Source organism: Salarias fasciatus, unplaced genomic scaffold (genome assembly GCF_902148845.1).
Source record: "Salarias fasciatus unplaced genomic scaffold, fSalaFa1.1, whole genome shotgun sequence".
In the NCBI taxonomy this organism is placed as follows: Eukaryota; Metazoa; Chordata; class Actinopteri; order Blenniiformes; family Blenniidae; genus Salarias; species Salarias fasciatus.
Window position 1 is genome coordinate 1,077,178 of NW_021941373.1, and position 13,229 is coordinate 1,090,406.

Genomic DNA, 13,229 nt, shown 5'->3' on the forward strand with positions numbered 1-13,229 from the left:
CACAGAGTGCAGTTTCAAAGCACATTCACAAAAAGTCTGTTGGAAGGGAGAAATGTGGCAGGAAACGCTGCACAACCAAGAGAGATGACCGCAGGCTGAACAGCATTGTGAAGAAGAGCCGCTTCCAGAATTTGGGGGAGCTTCAGAGACAGTGGACTGAAGCTGGAGTCCAGGTATCAAAAGCCACTGTTCACAGACGTGTCCGGGAAATGGGCTACAATAGCCGTATTCCCATGGTCAAGCCACTTCTGAACTCAAGACAATGGAAAAAGCGTCTGACTTGGGCTGTGGAAAAGAAGCACTGGACAGTTGAGGAGTGGTCCAAAGTCCTCTTTTCAGACCAAAGCAAGTTTTGTATTTCATTTGGAAGTCAAGGTGCCAGAGTCTGGAGAAAGGCTGGAGAGGAGCAAAATCCAAGTTGCTTGAAATCCTTGTTTGAAAGCTTGTTTGTCACCTTATGGGTCAAATCACTCCTCTGCTGTCTGATACATGGAAAGGGACAAATGACTCCTCTCTCGTCCTCCTAGTTTAAAAAGGATTCTCTCAGAGAGGGAAGGACAGAGGAGAAAGCTGTCGCTCACAGACCTTCTCTGAGTCTCTTCCTCCCGGTCGGGGTTCAGACCAGATACTGACACAAAGCCCTGATAACAGATGGAGTCAGCCAGTCCAAGTTAAACACAACAAAAGCACTTAATAATGTCTGAAAAAACCTTCAGATGACTCCTGCAAAAAGCCACAAGGCTGGTTGAGGCAACCAGAAAGAGAGAGAAATAGTAGCTGTAAAATTTTGGAATAAAAAGCAATAAAATCATCTGGTAAAATCATATTTCCCTCAACGATGTAGAAGTTGTTGAAACTCCTTCTCCTTGTCTTCTCTGCCATGATTGAGAGCAAAACTCCAGCAATCAGCAGCTTATTGAGATCAAATCTTCCTGAGGTACTGTGACCATTCCTGGTAGAAAGTGTGTGTGTGGAGGGTGATATGAGGTGAATCCACCTGCACAGCCTTCCAGCTGGACTGGATTTATAAAGGGAAAGAGCTGCATGCTTTATAAACCAGAGGATGTTTCTGCTTTTGGTGCTGGTAGACTTTTAGTGTGGATCCTCCACAGTGTGTGATCAGCGAGGCCCCTGGCCTGCAGAGTCCAACATCTGGTTCTTCCTCCTCTGAGTGAGCAGCATGGAGCCGGAGCTCCTTCAGCAGCTGTGTCACGTTGGTAAAGCCAGGTGTGGCTTCGTTCAGCAGTCTGAACCTGTGATGGCTAAATGTCTGTTCTTAACTTCTTGACCATTTCCTTCTTGACATTCATACAAATAACCGCTCAGTCAGACGGAAAGAACGAGTCTACTCGTGTTAAAGTTTGAACGACGGTAGAAAACAGTGTGCTCGCGCCGTCTTTAATGAATCTCTCACAAAAAAAAAGTACACACATCTTTTTCACATCCGATAAATGTGTGAGCTCCAAAAACATCATTGCTCAGCGTCAGTTCTTATTGGCTATTTACCCTGGTAAATCTAACATTACACTGAATGCAAATTATAAAAATACAAATTATAACAGTAATGCAGCTATAATATTATCACAGATATTCTGCAGCATGCAAATACTAAACATTTCCAAATAATCACAAGTAAAAATGAACTTAAATTATTAGGGATGGGATGAGATCGAATGCCGCGAGATCTCGCGAGATCGAATGCCGCGAGATTGAGTACGTTTATATAAAGGCAAAAACTCTTTATTAACTGGAATATTGACGAAATAATACATTACATGGCGCACAGCCATATAAACACGTGCAAAACCCTGAATATGCTCATATTCATATTAAAAACCTGGTCGAAAGGGACATGAAATACTGTTCTGCGCATGTTCTGTCCTCAAGGAATCTTGGTCTTTTGAGTACACAGACTACTTGTCATACAGTTTAATTGATACGACGTAAAGAAAACGTGCGGAAACGATCGTTCAGTTCTTCTCTTTTATTGAAAAAACGGTGCATCGCATCAATGCACATTTTACCACGTCTTGCCGGCTCACAGTCTTTTTCTAACAACATGCAGAGAGAGCCTGCAGCGACTGCTGCGCCCTTCTTCCTCTGTGGTGTCTGTGTAAAATAAGGTTGAACATGCAAACAGCGCACCTAGTGGCATGAAGTGCAAATGCAGTCATGGCGTCGTCTGTGCGCCGTGGTTTGAATGGGAATAGGGGAACTCGGCGGCCGCCTTGGGCGCAGTGTACAGCAGAGGGCGCCGTGGCCGTACAAGGGGCACCCCGACCCGACACTCCGTGCTCTGACGGTGCATGTGAGTACCGCGCCGCTCCCAACAGTTGCATCATTGTCTGTCTGACTGTGAATGATGTGCTCGAACGCCCTCAGGAATGGCAGGAACTCAAGAGGATCGCCACTGAATTCAGGGACTTTTCGTTGAGGTAAGTTGGCTAGTCTTTGTTGCGTGACTAACATCCCCCCCGTCCCGTCTCGTCTCGATCTTGTGGACTCAATCTCGCGAGACATCTCGTCTCATGGAATTTGTGTCTCGTCCCACCCCTATAAATTATTCAATAGAAAATGGCACCGACAGAACCTGTGCTGACGCTAAGGGGTTTCCCTCCACGTCACTGGGGGCCGGTCGCTCCTCCACCAACCAGATCGTCACTCTGAATCTGAGGAGGGTTTCTACACTCGTTAGCCTCACTTTTAACTGGAATATATCAAAGTAATCACATTATTCTCCTCTGGTAGACAGACTACTTCTTTAAACAAACCTGAAAACCATTGGTAGGTACAACTGAAGGGCTCGTCTGGAAATTGAACCCGGGACCTCTCACACCCTAAGTGAGAATCATATTCCTAGACCAACGAGCCCACATACTGAAGGAACAAAAAGACTCAACTGATTGTCATGAATCAGGCAGGTGATCCAGACTCCTGACAGCCTGGACAGTGTTCATCCAATGACCACATCCTGACTAAAGGAAATGAAAACATGAGTCATGATGACTTGAATGATGGTCAACTTGATCTCAATTACTTCAAACAGTCCAGAAAGACAGAAACGGGCCCCAAGTGAGCCCAACGGCATGCTGGGAGAGCTGAAGAAGCCACAGTCCTGGGGACAGAGTTCCATCAGGGGGACCGGTTCACCTTCCAGCAGCCACGTCTCTGACAGGAACATCACATCCAGCTCATGGGAGTCAGAGAAGTCACAGAGGAAGACTCTCAATGTCAACAGAACCTGTGAGACTTCTCGAAAAACGGCATCATCAGGAGAAAACGGAGCATGTCACCATTACATAAATGACGTGTGTTTTGGCCACAGACACACAGCAGCACTGTGATCCTCTGCTGTATGGATCCATACACAAACCACCCGGACAGGGACTTGAACCCTGGACCCTCAGATTAAAAGTCTGATGCTCTACCATCTGAGCTACCCAGGCTTGTCTGCAGAGTCTTTGGTGTCTACATACCACTCACTTATGATTGAGACGAAACAGTTTTCCTGTCCACTGTGGCTGAGAAAGTGGAGCCTTGTCTGACTGACTTACATTTATTGACCAGTAATGATGCAGACTTCATCCTAAAGTTAACAAGATGATGTACAAGAAGCACTGTGGTGGAAAAACAGTTTATGAGTTTTTATCTACATTTAACAAAAAGTGTCATGTCCAGAATGATTCTCACTGTTCTCAATAATCAATAGTAAAGCCTTCATTAGCTATTACAGTGATCAACCTCCTCCTATCATTACTGAGCAGCTTCTTGCATGTCTCCACTGGGATGTTTACCCATTTAGATTCAGCAATGAACTCTTTTTTGTGTTCTTTTTTTGCCACAAAAACCTTTAAATAGTTTTCGTGGCAGCATTTTGGGTCCCAGTGGAAATAATGAACGGCGACCAAGTGACAGGCAAGACACGGTCAATATGTAAGAACTGTCAGAGAATAGTAACACCGTGACTAACAGGAGCTCTGTGCACTCTGTACTGATAGAGGAGGACTCTGGTTACAGTTTTACTTCTAGTGTTTGCACTTTAATAAAAATAAAAAAATCATTTGAGGAAAGAAGTTCATGCTCATGCTGAGGCCATGCATGGATGCAAATTATAAAACATTTCAAAATGCACCTTTATTGTTTAGTGACTGTTTAATAAAAAGTCTGTTTTTCTTGTCATACATTTTAATTTCAGTTTTCTCTAAAATAAAGTTGGAAATCTCGTCTGATCTTGTGATGGTGAACCCAATGCTGTGTCGATGGCATCATTTTTGCGGACTCAGGTAGTCCTGTGGTCCTGGTGCTTCTCGACCTCACTTCCGCCTTCGATACAGTGGACCACAGGGTCCTGCCGTCTCGTCTCGAACACCTGGGCATCAAAGGTGCAGTCCTGGAGTTTTTTCATTCCTACTTGACTGACCGGCCCTTCTCTGTTCAGATGGGAGACTTCACCTCGTCTGCTGGCCCCCTTTCCTGTGGGGTGCCTTAAGGTTCCATCCTAGGTCCCATTTTATTTCTCCTGTATTTACTGCCCTTAAGAAATATATCAAAAAAACCACAATATCTCCTGTACCTCCTCTGTATATCTGCTGTACCTCCCCTTTAAGGCCAATGACCCTGCTGCTCTGTTTTATTGTCCAGGTGAGGTTGTTCACTCCGGCTCAGTGAGACAGTCAGACAGACAGACTGGCTCATTAAGGCAATGTCAAGATGAGGAAGAGGAGCAGGAACTGTTGGGAGCTGCTTTACAGCGTCAGACAGCGTTACTGCTACCTGTGATCTATGTAAAATAAACATGAAAATATATTTGAAAAAAAAAAACGAGTGAAAAGTATCGGAATCGGTATCGGTATCGGCGATACTGGCCCAGTAATTACTTGGTATCAGATAACCCTGGTGAGATCAATTGGTGTGTTTGATTTCCTCACCTGCAGAGGCAGCAGCTCATCTCACACAGTGTCTCCTGCTGACGGTTGACTCATGAAACGTTCTCCAGCAGAGCAGAAGAACTTCTTCCTTCAGATTTCACTTCAATCTTCTCCTCAGGACAAACTGCTGAAGACCTGGACTGTTTTTTCCAATGACGTATAGAATGACTAGACGCTCACTGCCCCCTGAGAGACGGCAAATCGCAGCTGACTTCCGGTAGGGGCAAGAAGCGGATTCAGAGTGGGATCCAGCACGGTGTGTGACTTTGTGTTTGGTGATTTACCAAGGTACAGTAAACTTCTGTGTTGGAATCAAGTCACAACGCTTGAGATACATTGTGAACACCAAGCCAGGAGACCCAGGAGTTTTTTTTTTTTTTTTTTTAATTTATCTCCTCTGAAACAGAAGTCACAAAGACAAGTGTATCCTGCGACTACGGAATGTGCAATTAATATGTCAGTGTGTGCATTTTTTCATTTACTGTGAATAAACTTTTAATTTTTATTGCAATTACTGTGTTTCATGCTTTCATTTTTTCCATTTCTTGTCTTCCTTTGGCTGTTTCACTCAGTCTGTTGTAATTATTCTAGAAATGAGTGTCCGTTGTATTCAATGGACCCCACTGCTTAAATTGACTTGATTTTTTATTACACTACTTTATTTCTTACATTTTACTCTGAAAAACCTCTGTGTATGTTAAGGTATTCAGTTCAGTTCAGTTCTTTATTGAACATTAAAGCATTATTACATAACTATATTACTTAAATACTCTGCATGTTCTGACTGCAACAATTGCTCCTCCAGAAACTTTTTATGGCCATTTTTGTGGGAGGAAAAGAGCAACCATTCCAAGGTCTGTGGGTCTGAGCAGCTGTGAAAGTCCAACTGAATCATTTGAATTGGAGAAAAATTGTTTAAAACATTAACTTTCTTATTTGGTATTGTTTCTGTTTTGGCAGAAACATCATTGATTTCAATCAGCAGTTAAGGGACCATCTAGAATTTACAAGACGCTGCAGCAGTGAAGACAAACGCCATATCCAATAAATTTGACAAGAGACAAATGAAGGTTGTGGTGATTATGGTGACACTGTAGCGAATCCCAGTGGTGGTATTACGTTTTTATTTTTTTTGTTAGTTTTTTTAAATTTTTTTTTGGTGTTTGTCTTCACTGTTGCAGCGTCTTGTAAATTGTAGACGGTCCCTGAACCCCACAGCAGGACCGGCTGCTTATAGAAATCAATATTGTTTCTGATGCTTGATAGACACATACTTTTAATGAAAATGAGCTTGTAGCATGTCGTCCAGCTCACAGCGATGGGATGCAGGCGCCCTTTGTAAGTTACTGACGTTTTGTTTAAGAGTTATTGAGACTGAAAGTCCGTGTCTGTCAACTACAAACATGCTTTGTTTTTTCTTGTCTGTGGTCGCCATGACAACGTGCCGAGGACAGAGATTTTACTGTCTGCTGACAGTCAGAGCCACAACATAACACATATTGTCCCATCGGTGTTGACAAGCAGGCCTTGAAGTCAGTGTATTTACCCAGGATTCCACAGCGCCCCACTGCTTCCTGCCCCTACCGGAAGTCAGCGCCGGTTTGCCATGGCGCCGCTGCTGTCCGCCGAGCAGCGAGCGGTCCAGTAATTCTGTACGTCATTGGTTTTTTCTCTACATCTGTCCAAAAAACGGCGGAAAAGAGAAGGGAATGAGTCTGTTGAGAAATGGAAGTCTGCCCTCTGGTGGTCAAAAGGCATTACTACAACCGTTGAAACATTGAAATAAATTTAGTAAAATCACATTTCCTGGATTAAAGGATAAGTTTAAACAGTTTTCACGTTGTTTATAGAATGAAGTAGAACAATGTCCCCACCCAGAAGGCTTTTCTGATCCGAGCAGTGCTTCAGGAGAAATTTAGATCCAGAATCGAGCGGCGGACATCCCGAAACTGTTAGCAGACGGGGCATCGGTAACGCCGCTCCTAAAACAGCTTTAATCGTCCAAGAACTCATTAGTTTCACTAATATTTTCTCCTGCGCCGCTCGATTTTGGATTTAAATTTCTCCTGAAGCACTGCTCGGATCAGAAAGTCTTCTGGGTCAGTAGATCGTTGTACTTCATTCTATAAACAACGCGAAAACTGTTGAACACTGATCAACCAGGAATTTTCTGCTTTCACGTTTTCTTTAATAAAAGGGACTTTTATTCTGAAGGAGTTTGGGATTTTATTGTGAAAAGTTAGGGTCTTCTGTCTAGTGTTGAAATAACATGATTATTTTTCATCAGGCTCATGTGATGAAGTTATTATGGGTTGACAAGATGAAATTACGCTAGAAGAAAGGGGAAAAACTGTGTCCGATGTGCACAATCTGATCATGTGGGACCGATGTACACATTAAAATGAAGTAAATCCAAAGAACTTTTTTTTCAGTGTGGAGCTGTCCATGGTGCTGAAGTATCAGCCCATTACAGAGTTCATTGTGTTTCCTATGACGTCTCTGCTTGTGGAAAATAAACTCTCCTCACTGATGTAGAAGCAGCAAGCACATTTTGACAACCGTGACTCAGTCTGGAAGTTTCCTTCTTCTGATTGTAGAAGACATACTTCAAGTTTTCCTCCATTCCTGACCTCAGTACTGCAGGAATTGCTTCACCGTGAGCCGGTGTTTCAGCCACAGAGGAGGACCAGCAGGAGGAAGAGACACAGAGAGCAACTGTGACCGTTAATAAACCACTTTAGACACTTGTTGATTTCTCAGAAAATATTTTTGGCAACAACAGAAAGATTTCCGAAACAGTTTATCTTGCTCGAAGGATTCTCTGGGATGTTCAGAGATGGATTTTATCTCACAGCCACCAAGAGACAATCAGCCTCTTTTCATGAGCTTGATGATATTGATGTTAGACATAAAGCCTGGAGATGCTGGGGATTGAACCCAGGACCTCCTACATGCGAAGCAGGCACTCTACCACTGAGCTACATCCCCTGTTTCCTCCAGCTGTTCTGCTGGTTCTGACTGAAGTGAATCAGCTCAGTGAGTCCAGGAGGAAAACTCCTGAGAACCTGTTCCTCTCTCAGCAGGACAGTCTGGACTGTGGAGTGAGGCTGCTTGCTGGAGGTCAGTATTGATGGAAGTGGATCCATCTCTGGTCCAGGTCAGGTGTTTCTGTTCATGGGGGTTTGATGGCTGATGGTCCATCTGACAGCCAGGTAGTGCAGCACTAAAACCATGCTGAAGGAGGCGCTGTGGCTCAGCTGCTCAGAGAGCCTGTCTCACCAGCAGGAGGTCCTGGCTTCAAACATCATCAGTCAGTTACTGCATCTGGAAAGTGACAGCAGGGTGACTGTCTGCTAAATAACCAGGGTGCTGATGCAGCACTCCTCGGTGAAGGATGGAGGTTTGTGGAGCTCAGTGAAGCAGGAAGAGTTCTTCACTTCACTTCATTGCATTAAAACAGAGAAGTTAGTCCACAAAGAGCTCCATGGCTCCAGATGCTCCTGATCCTCCTCTGCTGGGATCTCCTGCTTCATCTGCTCTCTGGCTGACAGCTGCTGCTCCAGAGGCAGAGGAAAGCCTGCAGAGGGGGGTGGACAGGAGAGACTGTCTCTCAGGGGACGGAGACACAGGAGCTGCTGCTTTCTGTCTCTCTGGGATGTGAAGAGTTCCTCACCTGGAAAGGTCTGAGTCAGTGTGACGGTGTCTGCAGCTCTGAAGGTGTGAACAGGGAACAGAGGAGGGATTTAAAAAGTCTCTTTGAGGAAGAGAGGAATGGGAATGCACTTTTAATACTGCCGTGAAACAAAACGTGGACTGAGGGCCGCCGTCTTGGAATATTGACTCATCACGATGGAGCATGCGCAGAACGACCAGAATGAAGTCGTCTCATTAGCATATAATTCCTCTTCCAAAGGAGATAAACCCGCCGGTCTATTGGGACACTCAGTGAGCAGTGAAGTGACTCCCAGTCGTCCTGCAGCGTCACACTGATCACTGAAGACCTGCCGGAGCTCTGACCAGCGAGCAGGAAGTGTGTGAAGGTGCTGTACTGCTACACCCAGTGTGACTGCTGTCCTGGTTACTCACTGGAACTCACTCACCTGGAACAACACAGGAGCACACTTCAGCATCGCCATGCCGACACACCAGCTCCAGCTACACCAGCATTGTGCATCCCGAGGACCCCTGCTGCAGCCTGAGCTGCCCTCAGAAGTGCCTGTTCGCCTGAACCCGCTCAGTAAACCACACAACGTTTCCTTGTAGTGCTCTCACCAAGTGCATCAACCAGACATCACAGTTTAACAATGAACAATGTAAGGACACAGAAATTAAAACAACAAAGTACGGGGGTGTCCACTGCTCCACACAGACTGCTGTGGCTCTCACTGAGATGAGAGGCTTTATTTCCAACATGAAAACAGATGTTGGAGGATGAAAACCTGCAGATGCTCCCTGACAATGTGGAACTGAAGCCATGTTTTCAGTGACTTCCTCCTTTCACCCAATTCAACGTTAAATTCAGTTTTACTGATGAAAAGTCTCCACCAGGTTTATTCCTAGAGCACATTTAAAAACAATAAAGTCCTACGGCTCACCAAAAGGACAAACCTGCAGGCCACAGAGCTCACTGCTGCCACACTGAGGACGTCTTTCACATGGTCCAGAGATTAAAAGGGTCTTTAAACATTCATTTAACAAATACTGGTCAGACTTCCAGAAGGATTCAGTGAGCTGCAGCCGTCTGTCTCCAGAGGGGGAGGCTCGTCCAAAACACTGAAACCAAGGAGGCTGTTCTGAAGACAGACTGTTCCTGTGAAACAGCTGTTCTGAAAACTCTCCCATCAGCACTTCACTCCTCATCTAACTCACTGGTGATAATTCCAGCAGTCAGGATTTAGCTGGACCAGTGGATGAGGAGAGTCCAGGCCGAGCTGCTGGAATGGAGACATGCTGCTGACCTTTAAGTGTGAAGCAGCTGAGTTTACATGACATGTTGACACAAACAGGAAATGCCTGAAGTTAAAATAGTTTAGAGCACCACATGTCAAAAATGCACCAGATGTTTATTTTTAGGGTCAGAGCAGATCATAGAGTGGAGTTCTGCTCTTTACTGGCTTTGTCCTCCAGCTGGAGTCTGAACATCCTGGGATGAGGAAACAGGACCGTCCATATTTCATTTGAAGAAGAACATTAAGGGGGTCTCACAGATCAGCAGGGCCCTCTGTTTTGATGATCACTTTGGAAATCGATGTGTCAGGGATGAGATTGGTACTTCCATAATCGCAAGAGAGGAGCTTTCCCATACCAGGAGTTGAACCCATGACACCTGGGAAAAAACCAGGAATCCTAACCACTAGACCATATGGGAGACTGAGGGACCAGGACACTCCAGCCCTGTTTGGTCCAATCTGGACCAGAACTAGTTTGAGTCAGGTGTGAAACTCCCCCAGACTCTGTTCTGGACCACCAGGTGAACTCTGGTCCAGCTGAAGATGAGGGTCAGTCTGTCAGTTTCTGCAGTTTGTGGCTCCTGACTTGATTAAAGCAGGAAGACCAGATGAGCAGCAGGAGTCTCCCTGAGTGGATCTGCTCATCAATCAGTGTCTGAAATAATCAATAGAAATGTGATCCAGAGAAATCAGACCTGTCATTCAGTGGTTTGTTCTGAATCCAGCTCTCACTGGACTGCAGCCTCCATCATCTGTGATCAGGAACTCAGTGGAGCTCTGCAGGTTATATTCATCTGTTACCATGGAAACATCATTAAAGCAGGACTAAAACTGGCCTCAATACACATCTGAAGCTGAACTTCTAATAGAGAATCATCACACTTCATTTCCACAGATGACATGACCCCTGACCCCTGACCCCTGACCCTGGAGCCAGCAGTCCTCTGAATGGATCCAGATCCAGGCTCAGTCTGTGTTTCTGCTCCATTCTGACCACACTGCCCTGGTTCTGGTTCTACTCAGATCTAATGTGAGGTGCTGGACGTCAGTCCTCTTTCTGTGTTCTTGATAACGGTCAGGATCCTTTCTGATGCTGCTCTCATGTCAGCAGAGTGAAGCCCTGCTCTCACTTTGCTGTCAAGTGGATAAAAGAAGCTGGAACTCCTCAACAGAGAACTTCTTTTCTCATCATGAATCAGAAAATCAATCTGACTGATAATTCTTCCTGGAGTCCATCTGGTTATTAACACCATGAAGTTTATAGAACATCCAGTCATGGGAACCAGGATTACCAGTATTTTGGTTCAAAAATTAAAAAAATCTGAGACTCCATGTGACCAAAGACTTAAAATACTCTCTGACAGAAATGAGTGAGTCTCAGAAACTTCACTCCTGTGTGGGAAACGGCTTTGTGCCAAACAGTGAGCCTGGTGTTAAAGAGGACTCCACTTCCTGTTGAGAGCAGTCTGCAGCTTCTGCAGCTTCTGGCTGAAGTTCTGCAGGCAGCTTCTCCGGGCTCCACCCAGAGCCAGCTGGTCAGGAAACCTCTGCCTGATTCCATCAACTGAGAGAACATTTCTACTGAACATAGAGGCTCCTGACAAACTGAGATACTATCAACTGGTGGATGAGCTTCTTTCATTCATTAGAAACCAAAAGTAGTTTGGTACCAACATGAACTCAGGGTCATCATGACTGTTTTCATGTCCTTTAGTCAGGATGTCGTCATTCATTGAGCTCTGTCCAGGCTGTCAGGAGTCTGGATCACCTGCCTGATTTATGACAATCAGTTCAGTCCTTTTGCTTCTTGAACTTGTCGGCTCGTTGGTCTAGGAGTATGATTCTCACTTCGGGTGTAAGAGGTCCCGGGTTCAATTCCCGGACGAGCCCTTCTATTACCATCCCCGTCCTCCTGGGATCAACCCCCAGTGTCTCCAAGCTTCAGGTCGAACATCAATCATCAAGCACATTGATGGAGGCTGAGTGTCTCTTGGTGGTTGTGAGATAAAATCAATCTCAAAACAAAGAGTTCTGAACATCCCAGAGGATCCTTCCAGCAAGACAGAACCTTCACATGATCAGAGCTGTCATCAGGAAAGTTCTCCTCCATGGCAGTGAGCTCTGGAGGAAACAGGATGGATGGAGAGAGTTTTTAGGGAGCTCCAAGACTTCCTGGCCCATGATGATGACTGGATAATGATCCCTTCTGGATTCTATAGAGCAGCTCTGGGATCTCTCTGCTGAACTGGCTCCAGTGTTAGACACACCAACCTCTTTCCCTCTGATTCAGCTGGAACAGTAAAATGTGTCTCCAGTGGTTTGAGAAGATGAGAGGTGAGAGCCACTGGTCTGAAGTCATTGTTGACCTGGGTTCCTGCTTCCTGAGAACCAGAATGAAGACTGATCTTCTCCAGAGCTCTGCTGCTGAATGACTGTCAGTGGAGAGCTGGAAGAGTTGATGCTGAGCTGGAGTGAGTTCCTCTGCTGAGGTTTTACAGTCACACACTGACATAAAGCTGGAGATGCTGGGGATCGATCCCAGGACCTCATACATGCTAAACCACTGAGCTGCATCCCCTGTTTCATTATTGTAGGATTAGTCATACAGTCAGTGAGGAAAACTCCTGAGAAGCAGATCTTCACCTTCACTGTCAGAGCTTTGATTGTGTTGTGTGTCTGGTTGCTGTAGGTGTGTGTTGGTGGAAGGCTCTGGGTTCACTGTTAACAATGGGAGGATTGGACATTCGTCTGGACAGACCACCAAGCTGGACTGTTGCTACTGTGAACTGTAATGAGGAAACTCCAACAGCTCTTTACAAAGAAAACTGCCTCATTTAAACACAAAAAACCTGTGTGCTCTGAGTTGTTAAAACTATAGTGCGTAACTTCGGTCGCCTTCTAGCGGAATTCTGAAATTCGGAATACAACAATAAAGCCAGCGCTTCCACATGACGTACGCCCAGGTGTCCCCGGTGCCCCCCCCCCCCCCCCCCCCTCCACACACACACACACACACACACTCCCCCATTCACATACAAAAGGAACCAGAGGACGAGTGAATCTGTTTTAACTCTCATGCAGCTGTTTTAAAACAGCTGGAACGTCCCTCTGCAGACGCCACGTTAGTCTTTATTGCTCTGCAGAGGACGGCTTTGCTGACTGGAGTGATGCTCACCAGCTGCTGATCAACAGAGGAGAAGCAGTGGAGACGCTGGAGGAGTCCAGGACAACGGGAGACCACAGCTCTGTGGACGGACACGGGGACAACGGACACGGGGACAACACTGTCCACACACTGGGGGACAGTCCCCCCACAGCCTTCAGTCTGGACACTGGGGGACAGTCCCCCCAC

The 13,229-nt window shown here is 45.7% G+C and overlaps 3 non-coding genes across 3 annotated transcripts; 1 reads left to right on the forward strand and 2 right to left on the reverse strand.

The window, feature by feature from the left end:
* Positions 1–3,373: 3,373 nt before the first annotated feature.
* On the reverse strand, positions 3,374–3,446 carry trnak-uuu (transfer RNA lysine (anticodon UUU)). The gene has a single exon. It is a non-coding gene; the product is annotated as a tRNA-Lys (tRNA).
* Positions 3,447–7,844: 4,398 nt separating this feature from the next.
* trnaa-cgc (transfer RNA alanine (anticodon CGC)) lies at positions 7,845–7,916 on the reverse strand. The gene has a single exon. It is a non-coding gene; the product is annotated as a tRNA-Ala (tRNA).
* Positions 7,917–11,695: 3,779 nt separating this feature from the next.
* trnap-cgg (transfer RNA proline (anticodon CGG)) lies at positions 11,696–11,767 on the forward strand. Its single transcript has one exon. It is a non-coding gene; the product is annotated as a tRNA-Pro (tRNA).
* Positions 11,768–13,229: the final 1,462 nt, after the last annotated feature.